Here is a 25,171-nt window from a genome sequence, read left to right as displayed (position 1 = left end):
TGGGTTTCGGGCTTGATCCCCAGTAGGGGGCGTGCAGGAGGCAGCCGATCAATGATTCTTTCTCATCACTGATGTTTCTGTCTCTCGCTCCCTCTCCCTTCCCTTCCCCCTGAAATCAATAAAAATATATTTTTTTAAAAAGAATCTACAGTTAAACATAGCTCCTACACTCAGTGGCTAATTGGATTTTATATCTACTTTTAGAAATAGTAAACATATGAATTATTCCATTAATTAAACTCATCAAAAGAGTTCATTTTCATAGTTGCAGTGATTAGGACATTTCAAATACTCATAACATGTGTTCAGTTGACCTGATATTATGTGTACACATACTTTTCAAATTTCATTTGTATTAGCGTCAACCTAAAAAATCCTTATATTTAGTTAAGTGGATTCATGGCAAAGAAGAGATTCAAACCCAAGTTTTCTGACTCTAACACCATGTTCCTTCCGTGAAACCATACTTCTCCACAGGGTTAGTGTTAACTCACCTCATCCCCCTCCTTTTACTCTTAATACTGACTAGAAAAGCAACTTTCAACACTGAAGTTAAATTACCCTTTGGATCCACCATTTGCACTTTAAATTAATGTTTTCTAATAGCTGCAAGTAACCTTTTCAAAAGTTAAACAAAATTGAAATTGCTTCTGCCATCTATTTGTACAGCTCCATGGGAAAGTCAGAGAAAAATCACATAATAGCTTTTAAAACTAATTTATTTGAGACACCCTACTCCCAAGGTAAAATTTAAGCTAACAATTCATGTACTTGATATGAGATTCTTCAGAAAGCATCCTTTAGGACTGGGGGAGTGAGGGGGGAGGTCCAGAAAGTAGTTAGTCTAGGTTAAGGGTTAAGTTTCTATAAATGACATACAATGCACTTACTACTTAATCCCCTATCTCCCTTCCAAGGTGGACTGAGTAGAAAAGCAACTGCCAAAAAGTTGATGAGACCTGCAGTTGCTGGCATCTGTCTTTATGAAACCTACAATCTCCCCAGGGTATACTAACTCCATTTTTTTAAGCCTTTCTAATTCTTTTGATCTTCCAAGTTTCAACTTAAATCCTTATTAATTACTTCAGAATATAAAGTTGCAAGCAGACTGTCTCTATAGACTATATTCATAAATCTATCTCTATATATAAAAGGCTAATATGCAAAGTGTCCCCTCTGGAGTTCGACCAGGAGACCGGAGTTCAATCGCTCACTATGATGTGCACTGACCACCAGGGGGTGGTGCAGAACGAAAGAAGGCCCTCACCAGCAGCCAGCACTGGGGAAGGAAGTTCCCTGCTGGTAGCCGGAAGGAAGGCCCCGATCGGCCCTGATTGCCAGCCAGGCCTAGGGATCCTACCCGTGCATGAATTTTGTGCACCAGGCCTCTAGTTTACAGATAATTTTTCTAAAATTTTGTTAATAGGCTCAGAAGAAAAAGCACGGAGACCTAAAATGTATGTACCGTAATTGAGTGGCAAGAATCGGCTAAAGCAAAGAATTCCTAAGTTAAAATCTTCTCCTACTGTTTGTTGTTTATGATGGCCCCACTGAAACTGAAAAATGAAACTAAGCACTGCCACAGCTGCCTATTTACAAAGAGAAAAGTTATCTCATTTGTATTGTAAAAGCTATAATCAGAATATTTTAAATTGCTGTTATTCAACCTTTTTAAAAATAGTAATCCACAATCAAATATTTAAATTGCAAAAGTACTACATAAAAGTTTTAGCAGAAGAAATGAAAATTTAAATAGCAGTAATTATTGCTCAGTGCCCAAATTATTTTTCCAAGTCCTCACAAATCATAATACAAAACTATCAACTTTGCAAAGCATGCTCGTTGCAGAATTAATAAGTGTTCTGAAAGAAAAACCATATAAAAGTGTCTGGGAAAAAGTCAATATGGCAAGATATCAAAGCAGCATATACTTCAATGATTTTGTGTTTCCCAGCAGAGATCTTGGAAAGATATCCCTTCCAATTGGGCAAATAAAACTGGCACACTCTACTTGAAGGGGAAAAATGGGAGGAAGAAGAATGGAATAGAGTGGGGAGGAGCATAAAGATTGTGAAACCTTGAAGAAATTCAAGCTGATCCTTTTAGAATTCAGGTCACCCTGACTTACACAGTTTAAAAGTAGAATTACTTTCAAAGAATACATATTTCCTCTGAGCTATGAGACATATTTCCTTTTAATGTATCATATTGCAGCAACAGCTGAAATGAAGGTCTAGACATCAAAAACATTTCTTACTCCCACCTAATGCTTTTTTACCTCAGGCATCAAAACTAATGAAACCTATTATCCAGAACATTGAGTTCAGTTACCACATTGGCTATTGCAAATATTGGAGGGGGAGGAGCACTTTCAGGGATGGCACTCCTTATTCAGCCATTAAAATTACTGAAAATCAAATTTTGCTCCAAACTCCAGAAATACAAATAGATTAAAGCAAGGCCCATGAAACAATATTATTTTCCAGTTAAATTTCAGTGACATACTGCCAAAGACAGAGCAGCCCTGACACCAATTTGCCCCACTGACTTTGTTTTCACCTTTATCTGCAATATATAAATAGACCAGCTTTTTAAAAAGTTGTTAATTGTTCAAGGTACTACCTAACAATTACTCTATGAAGACATTATAAGAAAACATTATCAATTTATTTTATGGGCTGCATAAAATGAAATAAAGGTAAATATATAGAGAATTTTTAAGTATCTGTTTTCTTAAAATTAACTTACAAAAAATTATAGCAAAGTAGCATAATGCTATATTAATTCTGAAAAATAGCATTATACCCATAAAAAATCCAATTACATACAACACTATTGATTGATCACAGTTACACCACCATCGATTGGCTTGTAAAATCTATATTTGAAGTCATTAATAACTAAATGGGCTTATTACTTATATCAAATTCAACCCACTTAGAGCTCTGGCTTTCTTGAATAGCTTGTGGGTATAGAATATTTGTCATCACTTAACAAATCTATGTTGAAAATGGATTTCAACTTTCCCAATGTCAAGTCATCAAATGAGAAGATGTATATCAAAATGATTCATTTATTTTAACCAATTTGCAACTTTAAATGATTATGAACACTAATAATATTCATCATATAGAAACAGAGTTGTGATTCAAATCTTAACAGTATAATATCTTACTCAGGAACCTGACAGCATGAGTTCTCTGCCAGTTACAAGATAACCAGAATTTTAATGATGGTTTCCACGCAGCATTGTAGCAATTGAGACATGACCCAAGTTAGCATTTCAATGGATCATAGGACTCCATGTAAAGCCACTAAACTTTAAAATGAAGGAGACCATAAAACTAAATTTCTAGATAAATGAAACAAGACCTTCAAAAGACAAGTGCCACAGAAAAATGTCAGGCTACAATGTTACTTTCATAGCCACAATGTTACTTTAATAGCTACACAGTGAAAAGGAAAACTTGCATAATGGCTGTTACTGACTTCTAAGGACAAAATTTGCCCCATTTGCTACTGCTATTAAAGATTTTTAGATAATTATTACTTTTTTACACTTTAAAGCTATTAATATACTCTTAATTTTGTTATATAGTAAGCATAAACAAGTAAAGACCTAGATGAACATCCATCAAAATTAATTGTTTCTTAGGTTGTCGGAACAATTTCTTTACCCATGTATTTCCCAGGTATTCTTCAATGAACATCCATTTCCTCTATAAGCATGCACCACATTTGAAAGATTTTTAAAATAAGGCTGCCATTATTTATTAAACAACTATATGCTTTAAAACAGTGACATGCTCAAAAATTACAAGAAAGAAAGATCATTATGACAAGAATCACAAGATAAAATTAAATTAACAAAAAGAAAACCAAGCATGTAGTTCAGTTAGAACAGTTATACTTAAGTCCATCAATACTACAAAATAAACATTTTCTAAATTTCCTCTAAGACAATGACTTTCATCAGGATAACTCACTATTGATTTCAACACTGACACAACTGAGCAGTAAAAATAAAAAATATTACCTTTCCTCTCTTTATACACAACCTGATTTGAAATATACACACGTGTGCACATGTGTGTTTGGCACATACACACACGTCCCCAGATTGCTACTAAAATTCTGACAGGACAAGCCCCCAAATTGCCTTTTACACTAAGCTCAAACAGTTGTCTGTCACTGCTATTATAGTGAGTAATCCTTGCAGCTGTAACTGTTTGAAATGCAGCTGTCTTGTTGGTATTCTCTCCCCGGCCCCACTCATCCAGCATTTCTGTTCTTGCTACAATAACCTAAAAGACCATTTTACAGGAGGCTTAGCCCTGGCTGAGGGCACTCTACGGCGTGACCGAGAGAACATGGAAACACGATTCATTAGACACGCCTGGAGTGGTAACAATGGTGCTGCTTCTTGCTGCCTTTCATTTCGTACATCAGTCTGAGACTAATGCATTCTCGTTACACAACAAGCGCATTTATAGACAGGAAAAAACTGTAATCACCTTTGATTAAGAGACAACATATTTTTCCTATAGGAGCTGCCAGTCATACTGACACAGTAATTATTTTTTAACTGCAGGTTAGAATAGCAAATGTAGCAAAAATAATATCTGCAAGCAAGAGAAAGATGACTACTATGAAGATTTTGTACACAAAGGTTTCTCTAGACGAGGCTCAGTGCCATGTCCTTGAGACCTAATGGGTACCTCAGCCTGCATTTAAGCTATCTATGGCAAATAGACTAGATCCTTATTAAGCAATCTCATTCTATATATCCAATTCTTTGGAGGTAAAAATTACAGAATGTTTTTATCTTAATTTTAACTATAATTTTTGATGACCTACCACTTCTTTCTCCATGGGACTACAAATTCAATCCCCTTCTCTTTTTCTATTATCTTACTTGAACTAAAAAATAATTTGTCCTCTCCACTTTTTCCGTTATCTACCTTTCCAACAAAATTTCTTTCCCTTTACATAAAATGCTAGTTCAAAAGACCCACTTTCTATCTTAAATACAACAGTAAAAAAATGTAATTTTGATTAAAAACAGGATGTACAATTATTTTATATCAGTCTATCATTTAACCCAACTTCTATCAATCACTGCACCTAGCAAAGGTTTCATTTGTAAATATAAAAGCTCTAACTTCAACTTGGGGGGGGGGGGAGAGGGGGGGAGGGCGCGCAGGAAGGGAGAAGCACAAGCCACATTATATTGACAACATGTAGAGTTAATTTTCTTATGGGATTCTAAAAAGTAAACCACTTCTCCACACACCCATGCAGCTGCAGTCTTTTGTGGCTTCATCCATATTTGTTACTAGAGGCCTGATGCATGACATTCGGGCACTTGGCGGGGGGGGGGGGGGAGTGTACCCCCCCCCTCAGCCCAGCCTGCCCCCTCTCGCAGTCTGGGACCCCTTGGAGAATGTCTGCAGGTTGACATCCTCCCAGGGGCCCGTAGCGCTGCTGCGAAGGGGGGAAAGGCTCCTGCCACCACTGTTGCGCTCACCAGTCGTGAGACCGGCTTCTGGCTGAGTCTTGTTTCCCTTGTGGGAACGCACTGACCTACGGGGGACAGCTCCTGCATTCAGCGTCTGCCCCTGGTGGTCAGTGCGCATCATAGCGACCAGTCATTCCGCCATTTGATTTATTTGCATATTAGGGTTTTATTATATAGGATTGGTGGTTGTTTATGGTGAGTTTGGTAGTCAACAGGAAAAAAATGTGTGTATACACACACACACACACACACACACACACACACACACACACTAGAGGCCCGGTGCATGGATCTGTGCACCAGTGGGGTCCCTAGGCCTGGACTGCAGGTATGGGGCCAAAACCAGCTCTCTGACATCCTCCATGGGGTCCAGAATTGTGAGAGAGTGAAGGCCAGGTTGAGGGACCCACTGGTGCACTATTGGGCCCAGGGAGGGACTGTGGGAGGGCTCCAGGGTGTGTCTGGCCCATCTCGCCCAGTCCCTATTGGCCAAACCCCAGCAGCAAGCTAACCTACTGGTCAGAGCATCTTCCCCCTGGTAATCACTGCACGTCATTGCAACTGGTCAAACAGTCAGACACTTAGCATATTAGGCTTTTATTATATAGGATATTCCAGGAATTGAAAGATTATAGTTAAACCAAAATAACTGAAAGTATTTTTGAAAAGTTAGCAGATTCTGTATAGCTAAACATTTTTTAAAATGGTTAGTCTCTTTTTTAAAGCTTTCTATATAACATTATTGTATTTTATACTAAGAATGTGCTACAAAACTAGCAAAACAATTTGCACATGTGAAACTCTGTTAAATTAGTAAAGGACCAAGTATAAACAAATAATAGAAAAAGGTTAGGTCTGGCTCACAAACTCTGAGACCTCAAATAGCTTTTTTAAAAAATGGTTATGTAGAGGGAACAAGAGTTGATAAACAGAAAAATGCTTGGGCAAGTTTTAGCTGTTGGGTGTTAGAGTTTTCTGACCTGTGCTACCACACCAGGTTAGAAATTAGAAAACCTACAACCTAGCTTTCATATGTCTACAGGTACACCAGTGAGCTCTCACGTGCATTCAATCAAACACAGTGTGCTTTGAGGAGAAAATAGATATGCACCACACTACATTAGAATTACACAAGTTTAAAATTGGATCATTTAAATTAAAGTAACAAGTCTTATTACAGAGGATAACAGCTATACTTTCTACTCTAAAAGTGCCCAGGTCTCCCTCTCTTATTCTGGCCTTTTGTACTGTATAAAAAGCATGACTCCCCAAAACTAATCAAAAATTACTTCTATAAGCTTTCCCCGCTGTCTGTATGAAAAATCAGTATCAAACATGTCATTACAAAAATTGTTATTAAAAATTTAACTGAAATTAATTCTTAGTAATAAATAACTACTTGGTTGACGCATGAGTTTCTATTATATTAATCTGGTACTTAGAAGAATCACAAATTTATTATTCTTTACTTTTTAAAGCCAGAATGTCTAATTCTCCCTTCAAGTCTTCAAAAATAATTTGCTTGTTTGTTTTGTTTTTTTAAACAACTTATTGAAAAGCAATAAATGATTCTCAATACTTTAAATTGAAACATTTCCAGGAAATAAAGTTGTCTTTATCCAAAACGTTTAACAAGCTAAGTAGTTCCAAATCAAAGCCAGAAACTTATAAATGACCTAAATATTCCAACAATGCCAACATTTTTAGTTCATATAGGTGTGTTTCAAAACTACTAGATTCCTCTGCATTAACACAATTCAATTTTGAAAACTCTAAATACTTTGGGAAATGAAGATCGAAGATCAGTTATTTACACAGACACAACCTGATTTGAAATATATACACATGCACACACACACACACAGACACAGACACACACACAGTTTCAGCAGCGTTGGCCTATTTCTGTTTCTCCAACAAAGTGAGCTCAAGGCTTTTGCCCTTGTTTCCCTGCATCTGGCTGGATTATTCTCAAGTCTCAATCCAAATGTCATGTCCTCCCAGAGGCTTTCCCTAACTAAAGTAGCCCTTTCCCAGTCACTTACTCTCTTATCAATTGCTTTGGAGCATAGGACCATATGAAAGTATTTGTTTACTACTTGTCTTTTCACCCACACTGAAAAATGCCACCTCCAGATGCAGGAGGAGAATGGCAATACTTGTGTGCTTACTATACTGCAGAGAGCCTTCCACAAGGGAAAACATTCCAAGTGGAGCAAAAGGCAACCTACCATGTAAAGACAATTTAATGTTAAACTTTTAAGACAAAAGATTTATATAGCACATAGTAGCATGGTATAGTATGAGTCTAAGAATTCTGACACTATGCAAAATATACACTTCTATATAAGACATAGGTTTTTCCGTACTGATAATGTAAGGAAAGCTGTACACATTCTCAGAGTTGTGATTTGATATTGTTTCTATGGAAACCAAATAGGGTCATAATTAAAGCACAAAAACATTTCTGTAGAAACAAGTACGGATGAAAGATGTCATGAAAATAAGATCTTATTTGAACCTATGATAATTAGCAAGATTAGAATGACTAATGAGGAAAATTCTTGAGGGAAAGATCAAGAAAAATGTATTAAATTAAAATGCCTTACAATAATGACAATAAACTATCACAATTTAAAGCAGTTACTGTCATAAAGTGAGCCTATGAGTTTTGTGTGTTAAAATCAGACAATTCTAAATTATAAAACTTCCACCCCAATAAACAACATTGAAAAACAGAATTAACTCTTTGTCTTACCTAGTATAACTGTTCTAGTTATAAACTCTATAGCATGTTGTTGTTATTACTGATGAGGCCTTTTCATTGCTTTAAATCCATAATGTCCTCTAATTTTTAATGACTATTAGTCATGTTCATCAAATTTGGAATAACAAAATGAAGTTACATAATTATGGGCTAACATTATGTGGTTAAATTCCCATTTTACATTATATAATGTGAATAAACAAATAATAAGACATAGTAAATGTGTTATTTGTTCCATTCTATTAGGTACAGTTAGCCAAAGTCTCTATGTAATTATCTGAAGCCACATCTACAAAGGCCCAGGAACCTATTATTTGTCTTTAGGGGTTGAGGAAGGCAGAGCAAAACATGCAAAAAAAAACATTTTGCAGAAAAATATTGTAGAATCTCTGGCCTATTCATGGACACCCAATTTTTGTGACTCTCAAAAATTTTTTGGAAGAAATTTATTTTTAAATCAAGTATAACTTAGATATATGATCAGTGATAAATTCTTAATTTGAGAGGCAATTTAAAAGATATATTTTATCTAATTGGGAATAACCGAAATATTATATATACTCTGTACTAAATTACTAAAAATCCAATTTTCATCAGCAATGCTTAAAAATTAAGGTAAATAGAGAAGAAAAAGAAAAAATGGCTCTTTTGAATTGATTAAGCAACTATTCACTATTCATATTCATTTTGTATCTTCAGTCTGGAAAAAAACAAGGCCCCTTCTAACTTTTAATTAGTCATACACTGTCCTGTTTAATTTTTTCTCTCTAACTATTTTGCCCTTTTGAAGGTGAACTTAAATTAAGTCAAAGACATATAATACGCAGACAGTAATTTGGAAGTGGATTTTTGCCTCCCCAAACCAGACATTATGCCTTGCCAAGGGAAGCCCTGGATAAATAAGACTATTCACAAGATAGGAAGCATCAGCAGTTGCCCATTTACCTCCAGGGTAGTTGCCAAAACTTCAAAGCACCATTGAGCACAGCATCAATGCTTTTGTCTGAAAGATCTCAGAGACTATAAGTGATCTTGGTATCATTAATTATCTCAGACTTTCCAGGAAACAAGTGGGTTTCTTAAACTCACAAGCAACTACCTAGGCATTTCTTATAAACTATGAAAATCACAGCCTCCTTCTTTGAAGCTGATCACACTGTTCAAGTTTGAGGGGAAAAAACTAAAAAGTCTTTGCCACATTGGAATAACATAAAAATGTTTTATACTTGTTTCACTATAGTTCTGGTTAAGAACTATTTTAAAAATAAAACTCCCCAGATTGTGCAGTTTCAATTTTCCACTGCTCATTTCTATGACAATCTGACCAAGAATATCCTGGAGAGGTGGTGAAATGATATTCTGAAACCTCATTCTCAGAAAAATAAGTATCTTTGATAATATGTCTAGTTTTTCTGAAAATATTAATAAAAATGTAATGATAGCTAAACTGAAAGCCAGTTTTAGAAATGAGCAAGTCAATCTCATCAAAAGGCCAGAAAGGACTTTCTGGAAAGAATGATAAGCATCTTGGAATCTTACTACTTCTCTCACACACTGAGCTCCAATCTGCAGCGTTTCCCTCTGAGCCAATGCACTTGATGGGTGTGATAACAGATGGATCATTGTATCTGCCAACTTCCTGTGATGTACTGTATGGGGACTGATAATTTAGTGACTACAGAAGTCCTACAATAGACAATGGAAGCAATCCTGGCATTCAGTAAGTAGTTGCATGCAGTCCTTTGACAATTCTGTGGGTGTTGAACATGTGGATTATTGTACAACGTAAGCTCTCTGCAAGTATCTATGCCACTGTAAAAAAAAAAAAAAAAAAAAAGACAAAACTGGGCAAACTAAGAACTGAATAGAAGAACAGGAAAAGGACAAATATGTTTAAAGTGGCATTTTTCACTTAAAACACATGAAAAATATATACTGCTCAAAGGTCTTATTAGAGTTTCATGACCAGTTTAACTAGAAATATTCAGGTACATAGAAAAAGTATCAATTGTGGGCTTGGTTTTCAGGTCTTACAAGTTGGGCAAAAGAATTCTTTGAGCAAAAGAATTCTTTGTTGTAAGGGAGTGATTTGTGTATTACAGGATATTCAGCAGCATCTCTGGCCTACCCATTAGATGCCAGCAGCACCCTACCCTGAGTAGTGACAACCAACAATGTATTCAAACACTGCCAAATGTCCCAAGGGGGACAAAATCCTCCTTATTCTCCATTCCCCTCTTATAGCCTCTGTTGTGAACCACTGGAAAAGATAATCTAGAACTGTATGCCTCCAATTCTAATGTTTATTTGGAGGGAACAGACAGAGTCTAAGTAAAGGGAGTGATTACTTATGGAAATTATACACAAAATAATAAAACACTTTCTATAGAGTGTGGACCAGTGAAGCACATATTACTAAAAAGAGAAAAGGCTATCTAAAAATTCAGAAGTAGAAGGCCCTGGCCAGGTAGCTCAGTTGATTAGAGCATCATCCATCCTGATATGCCAAGATTGCAAGGACACAAGAATCAACCAATGAATGCATCAAAAAGTGGAACAAAAAATCAATGCTTCTTTCTCTAAAAAAAAAAATCAATAAAAAAATTTTAAGATTCAGAATTAGAAAGGCAACTTCCACTACCATAAGTGTGTTTAATTCTTTCTGCAAAACAGAAAAAAAATCATAGTTTTGCTACAATGCTATGTACATATTATACTGATACTTCCTTCAATAATCCTCATCAAATAAACTGCATTATGCTGGACACTGATTTACTGAATTGTCAATTTTAGCAGATGCTTAGAGATAAAACTCCAGGTTTTAGGTTCTGTTTTTTCTTCATATTTATGTATATACATATAAGTGTGTGTGCATGTGTATACATTCAAAATCCCAATGCAATCACATTTTAGAAATATCAGCACCAAGTTAAGTATGGCCATATTATTTTACTTGCACATCTCTGGAACCTGCCAAATTTACTCAAGTGATTGAGAAGAGGATTAGTTTGTCATTTTTGCAACAACTCTAATGTAATGCTATTCTCTTACTCTAAAGCACAAAATCTCTTTTAAAATACTGTTTTAGGATACTACACAATATTAACACTTGGAGTAAATGTCTGATAATCAAATTAAGTATGCTATTTATACATGGAAATGAGGTTCTCTTTATGCTCATTTCTTTCTGCTTGCTCCTTTTACAATTTCACTACTTGCCAATCCTGAGCTACAAGGTGGGTGAGAAGGTGGGGGAGGACACTAACTGGGGGAAATGAATTCAACATTACCTGCTGCATAGTACCAATTCTCTAATTAGGAAAAATAAGAACTAGAGATTCTGGACAACCATGAGTAAATCTGGTTTACTAATAGTGATAAAGGCATAAACAGACAAATCCTTGGTAATTTGATAGAAGGAACGTAAGTGAAGGAGCAAAATTTCCAACTAGTAGAGGCCATTATCACAACTGAACAAAACTAGATCTGACTTCTGGTAGGTCCTACAGTTTTTCTTCTTCTTCTTCCCACACTTCTCTATTTTACTACATGAGCAGTCTGTTTCCAAATTCCCAAGGTGCATCCATAAAACATAGCACTTTACCCTGCAACACTCACCCTTTCTGTCAGCACTGCCTCAACTGGAAAATCTAAGCCTCCCCCTCTCCTCCTGCCTGTAGGACTTTTAATGCAAAGGCTCAATCTAAATAAGAGTATAAACAGGATGCCCTGGCCAGGCACTCAGGTAAAGCGTCATCCCGATACACCAAGATTGTGGGTTCTATCCCCCATCAGGGTCAGGGCACATGAAAGAATCACCCAGTGAATGTATAAATATGTGCACCAACAAACTGATGTCTCTGTCTCCGTCTCTCTCTCTCTCTTCTTCCCTCCCCGACTCCTTTCTCATTTTAAATAAAAATTTAAGAGAAAAAAAGAAATACGAGCTCCTAACAATCTGGGACGCCCTATGTGTGAAGAGCTAGAACCAGCATAGCTATAGATCAAGTTGATACTACAACTCTACTTTAAAACAAACAAACAACAAAAACAACAAAAAACTGGCCTTAACAGGCTCCAGGATCACAGTGACTAATTTGAGGCCTCTGGATACAGACAGGCTCTCAACATTACAGCTCACCAGTTTGACACAGTCTTTTTTTTTTTTCCTTTTTTTTTTTTTTTTGAGCACGAATGTTTTAAATCTCTAAAATGAACATTTTTAAGAAGAGTTATCTGTAGTTCAAAGCTCACTTCTATGAGGTGTAACATCCATCACCCTTTTACAAGATATAAAATTAAGGAAGGATACCTCCAGAAGCTACCTAAACATTTTAGCTAACGGTTAAGATAAAGTTAAGGGTGTTTTCACACAGAAATCCAAAGAGGACAATGAGAATAAAATAAGTTCCACATGGTCATTCAAATCTTGGTAAAGGAACTAGAGTGGCAGTCCAAACTGGTGAGCAAGTGGGAAAAGGAAAGAAATCATGGTTCAAACAAATCACATGAGGAAACCCAGTATAAATGCTGACTTTGGCATTATCTAGGTAACCCCCATTTTTTTTGTCACAGATGATTCTAATAATAGTCCTATTGCTGCAAACCAGTCCAAATCCTATCAAGCTAAAAAGAAGTCCCTCGAAGACTTGTTGGGTGTAGGTGGTAACCCATGTCCTCCCACACCAAGAGACATCAGTTCTGGCAAGAAAGTTCCAACGTGCCTTCATGGTGCTGTTTATAGGATGGCTTAGGCCAGGCACGCCCCAGTGATGTTCTGTGGGCTGAGATAAAGGTGGGAGGAGAGCAGGCCTTATTACTCAATCAACCTCTTGCCCTTGAAGTGCAATGGTAGAAGACCTGCCAAGTGGCTAGTCCAATGACACAGAACATTGAAAAGATGCTGAAGTATAGGACCCGAGTGTTTGTTGCTTCACTGGTATCGCGCATCTCCTCCTCTTGCTTTTTCATGTAGGCAAAATCATTAACGATAGATTCTGATAGGTCTTCTAGGCATCGTAGCCTCATCTCTAAAGGTTTGAGCTTCTCAACTTTTGCAATCTCTTCATAATTTTTCGCCTCCTCTCCACGCTTCATGTCTAGGATCACGAGTTGGTCAGGTAACTGCCCTGTTCCCTTGCTCTCAAAACACACTTCAAACATGTCATAATCTACAGTGGTAAAGGCAAATTTCCCCTTGGTTGCATCCTCCTTGGAGTAAAGAATATGGCCAACAGATCTGTGATCTTGAGGTGGGTGCACAGGCCACCAGCGCCCCCAGATTGGCCGGTGATCTTGTATGTGCCGGTCACTAGCAGGCCTTGTGTATCTCCTCGCGGAGGCACTTGATGGGCAGATGGAAGGAGATGGCAGGCCCACGTGACTCACCTCTGCCTACCAGTGGCGCAGGCGCTGTTTTGGAGACGGACAGAGCCTACTTTCCATAGATGGCTGTCACATCTCCTATCTTAAATGATCTTTTTACATTGTGATATCGTGAGTCTCCTCTCAAGTGGTAGGTCTATGTCCCCTCCCCTGAATCCAGGTGGCTCTTTGGAACTGCCTCATCAAACAAAATTTGGCCAAAGTGACGGTGTCAAAGCTCTAGATACTGTCAGTCTCCACATCCTGCCTCTTGGAAGACTCATTTTTAGAATCCAACCACTGAGCCGGAGAGGCCCCCTGTGGTTGTTCTGGCCAACTGTCTCAGCTGAGGTCCCAGCCAACAGCCAGCATCAACGACCAGCTATGGGAGTAAAACAACCAGCTCCCGAGGAGATCAGGCCTAGCCACAGAGTCCCTCCCAGGTGTGGAGTCTTTCCAGAGGATCCCTTAGACTCGTGGAGCACAAACTGGTAGTCCCTCTTGCTGCTGTGCCTGAAGTTCTGACCCCGCCTCCCAAGTCTATGGGCATGATAAAAAAGCTGTTTTTTTGCAACTAAGGAACTCATCCAGTACCACCATTGTCCCAGATAGAACAGACTCAGTACCTCATTCACAAAACAAAACCATTATAATACTTCACACTAATTTTGCTATAAAACAATCAGAATGATTCATCTTTGGGTGATAAACCATTAAGTTAGAAGTGATATATTAACAGTAAAAAAAGACTGAATTTTAAAGTTACATGATTTCATTACTAAGTACAACATAAACAAAGATATATAGAGATTCAGTGAAATGAAATACTTAATTTATAATTTATAACATACATATCAATATAGGAAATTTTATGAGAAATATAACAGAAAGGCTACTAGGATGGTCTCTACTCTAATACAAACTGGATATGTGGCTTTAATTCACATAGTATTTATTCATCCTGCAAGTATTTATTGTGTCTCTATAATGAGCTAGGCACTACTCTAGAGCTAAAAATTTAGCAGTGAAGGGAAAAGATCCCTATTTTCATAAAACTTGCATTTCAATTGAGGGGCAGATAAAAAATAATTTTATTTTATAAAATTATTCCAATCCATGGTAAATGCTATGAAGTCAATAAAACTATTGCTTGAAGGTCAATGGAGGCAGAATTATGATGTTACTTTATATAACATATGACAGTTTTAAAACAAGACTCTAAATTTTTCGGCACTCCTCCCATTGAGAGGTAGCATCTGTATCTCTTCCCCTTGAGGCTAGGATTTGTGACTGTTTCATCCAGTAAGTAGGGTGAAAGTGAAGTCATGTAATCTCTAAAGGAGATAAAATACAATCATGCAGCTTCTACTTTGTTCACTGGTCCACCTGCTCTAGAAGTCCTGATGTATGGAGTCTGACTACCCTGAGGCCTCTATGCTGAAAGGAAGCCCAGACAATATAGAAAGGCTACTTAAGGGGACTCCACTCAGCACTCCCAGCTGAGCCCAGCCCTACGGCCATCTGAGCCCTGAAGTCAGACAGATTAGTAAAGAAGCCGCCAGATGAGTCTAGTACTCAACCATTCAATTGTTCTAGTTCCCCCAGAAATCATGGTGCAGAGACAAACAATCCAGTAAACATTAAAAAAAAAAAAAAAATGGTTGTTATTTATGCCACCAAGTGCGGGGTGGCTTGTTGCATAGCGGGTGATAACAGGAAGACACTACAAGGAGGTTGCATTTGTTCTGAGACCTAATGCTATCAAACAGCCAGGCTCAGGAGGACATGAGAGAAAAGCTGACCAAAAAGAGAGAAGAGCAAATACAGTCCTTAAAGCAGGAAGGGACTTGGAGGTATGAGATAATTCGATCAGATGGCTAAAACCAGATGATGCGGAGTTTTGTATGCCTTGATGAGTCACTTAGAAATTATTTTCACGGTATAAGAAAGCCTCTGTAATGCTTTAAGTAGGGCAGTTTTTCAAAGATCCCTTGGGCTGCTGTGTGTTTCTTGATGTTAAATGAGGAAACAGAACTGAATGCTATGGTTCCTTTCTATCAGTGCAAAGACTCAGTGTTCCTCAAACTGGGTCTCTAGAAAATCCTTAAGCTATCCAAAACACTTGCATCCTGTATCTTCACAAAAGTAAGTATTCTTTTAAAATTAAAGATAATTTGGGTTCATCAGAATGACCTTAAAACTGAAAGCCACTGCAAATTTCAGTGTGTTTCCCCCACAGACTTAGTATATACTAGTTTATATGATAAATTCCCATCAAATGAGGGCCAAATGAAGCTACAGTAAGCTGTGTGAAAGAAAGTTTTACAGCAGTTCAAACAGGAGAAAATGGTGAAAGAACTGAGTCATCACACCATCCAGTAGAGCAGGCAGGGAAAAATTAAACAAATCTGTTTCAAAGCAGACAGGACCAAATTCTTGCTATGAGCAGAAAGTTTCATTCAAGTAAATATCAGGTAGCATAAAATACTATGTTGTAAATCTGCATTTTTATTGCTTATATTATTTTGACAGTTATATTTCACCTACAAAATTGCTTGTTTTATAATTATTTATGCTATAAGCATAAGGCATTTATTCCAAATTAGTAGTGTCCAAGTCTCTAAAATCTATCTATACTAGTATATATAAAAGCCCAGCGATCGGAACGGCGGAACAAACAGAACAACCAGAATGGCCGGTCGCAATGATGTGCACTGTGGCAGCCAACCAGCCTGATCTGAGCCTGGTCGGCCCCCCGCTCCCTGGCTGGCCCTGCCCCCCGATTGGTCCCCACACCCCAATCTGGGGCAGGGACAGCCGGTCAACCACCCATGGCCCCTTCCCCCAGATGGCTCCATTGGGGTGGGCCAGTGGGACCCCACCCATGCACGAATTCGTGCACTGGGCCTCTAGTGTTTATATAATAAAATGTTTTCATTAACAATGGTGAATATAAATTGGTGATTTTCACATCATACAATTTTAACACATTATACGTACATTTTTATCAACGTTTTGTTTTTCTTAGTAAACTTAAGATACCAACTGACCTATGTCAATTACTTTAAATTAGCGTAAACAGAATATAACTGAGGTAAATAACCAAAGTAAGTTATTTTGAAACAATTCTGTATTTTACGGCATAGTCTTCACCTTCCAATTTTGTCTTTAGTTGTGGAAATCTTTTTCACTCTTTAAAATCTAATTTGAGTGCCATCTCTGTAAATGAATACCCCAAACCATTTGAGCCCAGATTCCTTTGAAAATCTCTTATACTGCCAGATACTCTCTCTACCATTTCTAGGCAAGCTGGCAGACATTGTTAGCTATTTTGTGTGTTCTTGTCACCAAGATGGCTGGTGATGAGATGACAATGGTGATGGTGGTGTGATGGTGACAATGGCAGCAGCTATCATTTACCTAGTGATGATTAAAGTTCCAAGTACAAAATGCACTCTCCCTAACAATCTCCATTTTAGAGATACAGAAATTGAGGTAACAGGTTTTATGTAATTTTTCAAGGCCAAAAAGCAAACAAATGAGCTAGATATTTTTAAAAACTGGTATTTTTTATAATACCCGTGTTAATGAAAGCATGGGCCTTTGAAAACTCAAGAATCACAGGGAGTATAAAAGTTCCACAGAAATTCTCAGGCACGCCAAATTACATTAAAATGTGAAGGAGATGGGCTTGAAAATTTACTGACAAGCTTCCCAAGTATATTCTTACTTAGAGGCTCAGTGTGCGATTGAAATCGCATGAGGAGGCACCCCGCAAGGGGCCAGGACCCGCGTAGCACCGGCCGCTGCGTCGTGTCCACTGGGGTGGGGGCAGGAGCTCCTGTGTGCTGTGTCTCCACTCTGGCCGCCCCAGCCCAGCCTCCCCATGGCCGCTGGGGTCGGGCAGCTCCTCCTGAGCGGTGGGTTGTGATGTTCGGCTCATTAGCATATTCCCTGTTTATACAGATAGACTATATATGTTGAAGATTGAGAAACAACACACTGCACCCAATGCTATTCTGACTTCATCGAGATTACATTTTTTGAGAATAAGAACAATCTAATTTATATAGCTCTTCTTTATCTAAAGAATATAGTATTATACCTTGAAAAATAGTAAGAACTTAATATAAGTTGCCATATTTTTACACTGACATAAAGAAAAAATAAGCCATTTAAATTTTATAGTAGTTAAAATCTTAAAAGGTTTAATTACTCCACAAAATAAATTTTATAAAACATAGTCCCCATTCTATAGGTATTTACAGCTTAGTCTTAAGAAGCAATGGTAATTTCCATGGTTTTCAAGGGATTATTTTATATACACATATCAGAGTTTGTTGATGATGTTAGGGATACAGACTGGAGAACAGGATAGAGAATGGGATGGTAATAACATGGAAGGCTGGAAGGGAAAAGACTATAAAGTGAAAGAACCAAAGACCTCTTGGGTGGTCCCTGGAATTCTCTCTCAATGCCTATTCTGCAAGAGAAGCAGAGGCTAAGCTGGAATGCTCCCAAAGCTGCAGCATCTTGTTACTGGTTCCACCTAGCCCTAGAGTTTTATGTCTCAGTGAGGTGGGTGGTGAATTACGTTACTATCTTTCCATACCAGATATTCTGTTTGTGGCCATCAGAATAAATCTGGGGAAGCTCAATTAACACGTATCTAAACCTTGGTCAAGTCATAATACCTTAAAAAAAAATCTGCCATACTGTGATCTACCAGATAATTGTAAGCAAAGGTTACAAACTGGAATTGAAAGGTGTGAAAGTTTTATTCTGTAGCATTTCTTTAAAAATTCTGTTTGGGTTTTTTTAAAATTAATGTAGTTCTGAGACATTACAGTTCAAGGTATTTTAAGATAACTAAAATCTCTGCCTTGGGATTTTTTTATAGTATCTAAAATAAAAAGTGCTTGTGTTTTCAAATCAAACCACATTTAAGTGCCTATTTGACAAGAAAATGCTGAAATTCAGAGCAATTAACACATTTGGTTAATGGAGGACACCACAAAACCATAACATCACTGAAGAATATTTCTGTATTCTCTGAATCCACAATGATTACCAGCTTAGTTGAAACAAAGGGATCCAGAAAAGGATGGACTGTAGATGAGACACTGGGTTTTCATTTAAAAAAACAACAAACAAACAAACAAAACCCCCAGAAAATGCAATGATATGCCAAGCCTTCACACTGTTAACCAAAGGCCTTTTGAATCAAGAGCATTACAAAGCATGTTTCTCAAACTTTATGCCAATATTTCAAACTTTGAAGAAAAGGGGGCTTTATGTAGTGCCCAATATCTTAGTGATTATGTAAACTAAAAGATAAAGCAAACAGTGACTCAATAAAGATTAATAATAACTTGGTAGGTTTTCCAAATTATAGTGAGCAGGAAATAATGCATCATAATGCAGATTCTCCCCCCCCACCCCCCCCACCCCCCCACCCTCCCCCCGAAGAAGGATATCACAATCTCCATAGAAAACCTTGCTTTTCAGAGGTCAGTATTATAATCCCACCAAGAGGGTCCCAGTTTATAAGTGAAATAGTTTGTCATTTGAAGTCAAAGCTAAAATGTTTTGTTATGCTTACTTTTTTCCAAGAAAAAAGATTTTTAAAAAAATGATAAATGACTCTTCTACAATTACCATTAAAATGTTATTTTGCTTAGTATCTTCCCAATCTGACTTAAGGCTCCTTAAGGGTAAAGACATGTCTTTTATTTCTTTTATTTCATACAGTACTTAGCACAAAATGATATGCTTGCTGAGTATTTACTAGATGAATAGATGGATGTAAATTGTTCCAGTTTCAAAGCAGACAGGACCTTTAAAACAATTTTTATAACTCAGCTAAGAACAAAAATACCATAAAAAACCCCTGCATGAAATAAAAAGCAATCTCGCTCCTGTTTTCCAGCATGCTCTATCCTCATCCTACTTTATTTTCCTCCAAGCGCTTACCACCATCTGACATACTACATATTTGTCTATCTCTCCTCACTCCTTCCCCCACTAAAATGTAAGCTTAATGAAGGCAATGATTTGCCTGCTTTGTTTGAAGACTACATCCCTAGTACCCAGAACATTTCCTGGGACACATTAAACATTCATTAAGTATCTGTTACAACCATCTTCAGAATTTATTAACGATGCTCTTATTTCTTTTAGCATCATCTTCAGAGCTCTAGTTTCACATTAACAAATGAGGAAGTCTTACAGATATATGTGCATGTAAACAAAAATCATTTCATCCCTCATAAATATTGCTATCTTAGAAGTGGAGAAGGACATGTTTGAGATAGCAAGCCATCACAGTCATGTCTAACCACACAAAAAAAAGAACACAGAAGAGCAGATAATTATTAAAAATGGTCTGAAACCATAATCCTCAATAACAAGTGACCATCACTAAAGTTAAATGTCTTGCAATAGCAGAGATCCAACTCAGTACTGACTTGGAAACTATCACATTACTAACACTATTCCTACATTTTAACTTATTTTGAATAGTTTTTAACTACTGTTATTCATATGCAGCAAAGAAAAAGGGGGCTAAAATGACAGTCATCACATTTTAATCAAATTACTTTTTAAATGTTCACCTTCCTGTTCGACTCTAAATTTCATATCCACGGGGTCTGTATCTGTTGTCCTGTTTGTTATCTTCAACTACTAAGTATTTCATTATTTGCTTACCCATTAGAACATAACCATAAAGGCAGAGAGATGAAGGGACTGCGCACAATAAATAAATATTTGTTGAACTGAATTCAATATAGAGATCAAGATACCAATAAAAGTAATCTTCAATCTACAACCTTATTTCTAGACAATTCAATTACCATATTAAATATCCATACCAGAAACCTAATATGAAGGCAATTAAATAAGCTTTAATTAACCTGTTAACACTGTTTCAAACCAATATTAAAGCTATGCATAACTAGTTATTGTAATTATATAAATGAATGGTTATAAACATTAGGTGGCAGTAGCAGTACATTGCATTATAATCCTGAACTTGATTTTGTATACTCATATGTAAAAATCTGACACATAAGGGGAGTTACACAAATAATCTCAAATATAAAATGTGCAAAAGGAACTGAAAATGTAACTATTCCTTCGAATCTAGATTTTTCAAATTATTTCTATAATAACTGAGCACTATCAAAAAGTATGGCAATGTCTATAAACATATTCAAATTTTTGCCTTATACATGCAATCTCACATACCACACATCCAAGTCTGCCAGCTCTTACCTTCAAAATACTATCTACAGTATGGCCAGTTCTTACCATCCTCACCACTCCCACCACCACCAGGGTTTACCTGGATCACTGTAACAACAGCTTCCCTGGTTCTGGGCCTTCCCCACTCCTTCCCACTCCCAACACAGTCTACCCTCCACACAGTAGCTAGGATGAGCCTTTAAAAAAGTTACGTCACCTCATCCCTTTGCTCAGAACCCTTCAATGTTTCCCAACTCAGAGAAAAGTTCTGTCTTTAACACCCTTTGTGAACTGACTCCCGTATAACCTACCCCAACTTCAGCCATCCTCTTCCCCACACTCACTCCACTCGACATAGTCCACCATCAGGTCAACAAGCACTCTCCACCTCAAGGGCCTTGGCATCTGCTGTTCTCTCTTTCTGATATGCTCTTCGGAAAGTTACCCATCCACATGGTCTTCCCCGTATCTTCTTCCGGTCTCTGCTCAAATGCCACCTTGCTTCATTTTTCTCCATGACACTAAGCAACATCTGACATACTTGATTTTACGTGTTTATTTCTTTACCATCTCCCCTACCCCCTACTAAAAATTAAAGTCCACAACAACTAAGATTTTAGTATCGTTTCTTCTCTATTTTATTCCCAGTGCCTAGTAAGTAGTGGCAGTTAAATATGTGTCAGTAAATGACTCCTATTATCAAACAAGCATACAGCAATAGTTTTATAGCTATTTCTTACTCAAGATAAAAGACTACATTGAAAGTTCAAGACTACTGTTGATTTCTTGATTATTTTTAAGTTCAAGTATGCACAATTCATGTGTGTGTGTGTGTGTGTATAAAAATAAAGTGACACTTTTATAATACCTACATTTTAAAGCAATGTGAATTGAAGCCAAATATATTACACTGGCCATCATGTTAGAATGATATATTTTTTAAATTAGAACTATTTTTACAGTGTCTTTAGAGCATAGAATTGCAAGCAGTCAAGCTCTTCCTTATGCTTAGATCAAGCAAGTAAATTCAAAACTGCCTATTTTTTATCTTATCTACTGACAAGCTTTGTGGGTTCAGGCTCTGTTGGCTTCAGAGTAAAAAAGAATTACAGGTTTGCTCTCCGCCAAGTGACTCTATAATCGGTGCTGATTGCTTAATTTTGAGCTACATAAGTAGCTAACCACTGATTATGAAATGCCCGATTTATTTTATTTTTCCTTACTGTTTACACACTGTAGAATAAACATTTTTGGCAAAAGATGGAAATACCAAAGAACCTCAGGAAACTTTCCAAATATAGTATGCCTCTAAAATTCTCACATGTCCTCTGTCAGGATGATCAGTCTTATGATTAACCTCCTAGAAAGTGATTTAGCATCTAAACTAAACACACATGTGATAAAGCCATCTCTGATCACTGACACCTCTGTTTTTAAATGCTCACCAAGGATATGTTTATTGATTTTAAAGAGGGAGGAAGGGAGAAAGGGAAGAAGGGAGGGAGGGAGGGAAGGAGAGAGGGAGGGAGGGAAGGAGAGAGGGAGGGAGGAACAATCAACTGGTTGGCACAACCTAGGTATGTGCCCTGACCAGGATTATAACCTGCAACCTTTCTGGTGTGTGTATGGACGACACTCCAACTAAGCCACCGGGCTAGAGCAACTGTCACTTAATTGTAAAATGTGGCAAGAGCATTTTTTTCACATAGCATACTTGTACATGCCCCCCTCCCCCAAAAAAAGTTACAAAATTGCTTGGAAAAGGTTCTTGTTTTTGTTTTGCCTGTATTGTCTGTTTTTGTTCTGGAAGTAGGGGAGCAGAACACAAAGAGAAATTTTAGAATTTACCCAACGCTGAGTATTTTTCTTCCTCTCTTGGTGTCAAATTAAATGAGGCCATGTGCTACTTTGCCACATCAACGTACACAGAAAATTATACCACATTTAATGCATATAACAAATGAAATACAACACAATATTATTTCTTGGTCACAAATTAACTAAAAAGAAGCAATGATCACCAGAGCCATGGAAATTTAAGCATACCCTTGCTTCTTTAAAGTTGGCTTAGACAGATCTCAACTACAAATGGGTTGTGTTCCAACATTATTTGTAAATCACTGACTTGGAATTCAAAACTTTGTTCTCTTACAGAAATGTTAAATATACCAGTTAGGTTTCCATCTTGCCCATAACAGTTGATAGTACCTTAATTTACACTTCCACTTGGAACTAACTCACCTCCATTATTCTTATCTGAGACCTCCCTTCTTCTAAAATGTTTCAATTAAATTATGCATTAATTGATTTTGTGGTCTAAGCTAGAGATATATAACCACCATGCTTGCTATCTATTGCTATAAAATAAGCAAACTGCAGGGGGTTGAAGAGGCAAGAAAAGAAGAGAAACCGAGAATACTTTCTTCATGTCTCTGAACCCTGATGCATTCATAAACAACATATTAGAAGTTGGACAAATATTAAAGCTACAAATACTAAAAAATGTAAAATGAGTATACAAAATCTATTTCCAAGCACAAAGAAAATCATAGCAACTTTTACCATTATAAAAACAGGTTATGGATTAGCTAAAAGAGACCACACACATACATACACCTCCTTCAGATTCCCAATTATTTAGCCAGCGCTACAGAACTTAATAAAAGCCAGGTGGCTACACAGAGCCACAGAATAGGCACATATGCAGCGTATCTTTGCTTGCCTTTTTCTTCTCCCTTGGGTTCCATATGCCACACACAAGAAAGGGTCCTGACTAAGATGAGAAATTCTTGCTATTCTACTGTTCCAAATGTTTAACTCACCATTTATGAAATACTCACACCATGACTCATTTAAATTAATGTCTGACAATAGACACTTCTGATTCTTAAATCTAACTCAGCATCAACAAGGCCACATCCTCACCTAGGGTGAGAAAGAAAAGTTGGTGCTCAATTATTCCTGAAAAACCCTGTCTCCAGCCCTCAGCTCCCAACATCCAACACTAAGAGTAATTTCAGATTCCTTTTCTGAAATTCTTCATGTTTCTAACACAGTTTGGTTTGAGGATCTTTAACCAAAATCTATTTTCACACACAAAAATCTTTTAATAAGAGAACTTACCCCAAAACATGGAATTTTTGCTCAAAGCATTCTCAATAGATATCCTCTATGTTAATGGTTAATCAATTTGGCTAATATAACTAACTAGAGGTCCAGTGCATGGATTCGTATACTGGTGGGGTCTCTCACCTGGCCTGTGCCCTCTCACAATCCGGGGATGTCGGATAGCCGGTTTCAGCCCGATCCCCACAGGCCTGATCCAAACAACAGGGACCCCGATCCTGTGCATTGAGCATCTGTCCCCTGGTGGTCAGTGCACGTCACAGCGACCAATCAACCGGTCGTTTGGTTGCTTAGGTTTTTATATATATATAGATAATTCACCTGCTGTACTTTTTACTATGAATTCACTATGAGTAGCCACTATAAATGAATCATATTTAAAGCTGCAGCTACTTCATGGAGAGACATTTAAGGATTAACTGAGATAATATCTAAAGGTACCTAAAACAGTAAATGTTCCATAAAAGATTCTGATAGTCTGTGCACATAAGCAGTTAGCCTGTGGCATGCTAATAAATCTCAGATATTTAATTATTTGCTATCTAATAGACAACATCTATGCTATGCCACTTCAAACTGCACTTCACGACATCACTGCAGTGTTTCTGCCATGTAGTTGCCCCACTTAATTCATCCCATTACACTTACGAAGGTCATTACATGAATCTGTGTCTAACAACATAGCACGGCAGAGCACTCTGTTGTCAGTACACTAACTTCATATTATGATCCCATTATCTTCCTAAGGTCATTTAAATAAAATTGGTTTATCAACCTCATGTATAGATCAACAAATTAATACCTGTCTGATACAAGGACTCCTGACACTTAATCACTAAGTATCCTTTAAGAAAGGATACATACGAAGATTTGCTACAAAGCTTTCCTTATCACAGGCTGAAAAACAACTTAAGGTGGATTTTCTGGAGCTGAGTCCCAAGGCAGCTGGATGCTTGGCCTAGCTCACCTTTGAGTTCCCTTCCAGTCCTGAGATTCTTCTATGTTCTCTCCTGTTGCTATTTGGTTTTCAGAGTAAATAGCATATAGTAGTTCGTGAGTAACTGCTTAGAATACTTTATCAATTATTGAGGGAAAAGTTCTTAAGTTCTCAAAACAATAGTAACAAGTTTTAAGAGCAGGTTCCAGATTCT

General features: G+C 37.3%; 1 protein-coding gene and 1 pseudogene across 2 annotated transcripts in view; both read right to left on the bottom strand.

Annotated features, from left to right (window-relative positions):
* Positions 1-25,171, bottom strand: part of MED13L (mediator complex subunit 13L) — a 286,536-nt gene that overhangs the window by 147,709 nt on the left and 113,656 nt on the right. The gene's annotated exons all lie outside the window — the stretch shown is intronic.
* LOC308534986 (transmembrane emp24 domain-containing protein 10-like) lies at positions 12,998-21,250 on the bottom strand (annotated as a pseudogene). The gene is made up of 2 exons: positions 21,206-21,250; positions 12,998-13,719 (listed from the first exon to the last, which is right to left on the bottom strand). The product of its transcript is annotated as a transmembrane emp24 domain-containing protein 10-like (transcript).

The sequence above is a fragment of the Myotis nattereri genome (assembly GCF_964212035.1).
Source record: "Myotis nattereri genome assembly, chromosome: 19".
Lineage (NCBI taxonomy): Eukaryota > Metazoa > Chordata > Mammalia > Chiroptera > Vespertilionidae > Myotis > Myotis nattereri.
Note: the sequence above shows the minus strand (reverse complement) of the source record. Positions and strands in the feature narration are given on the sequence as shown.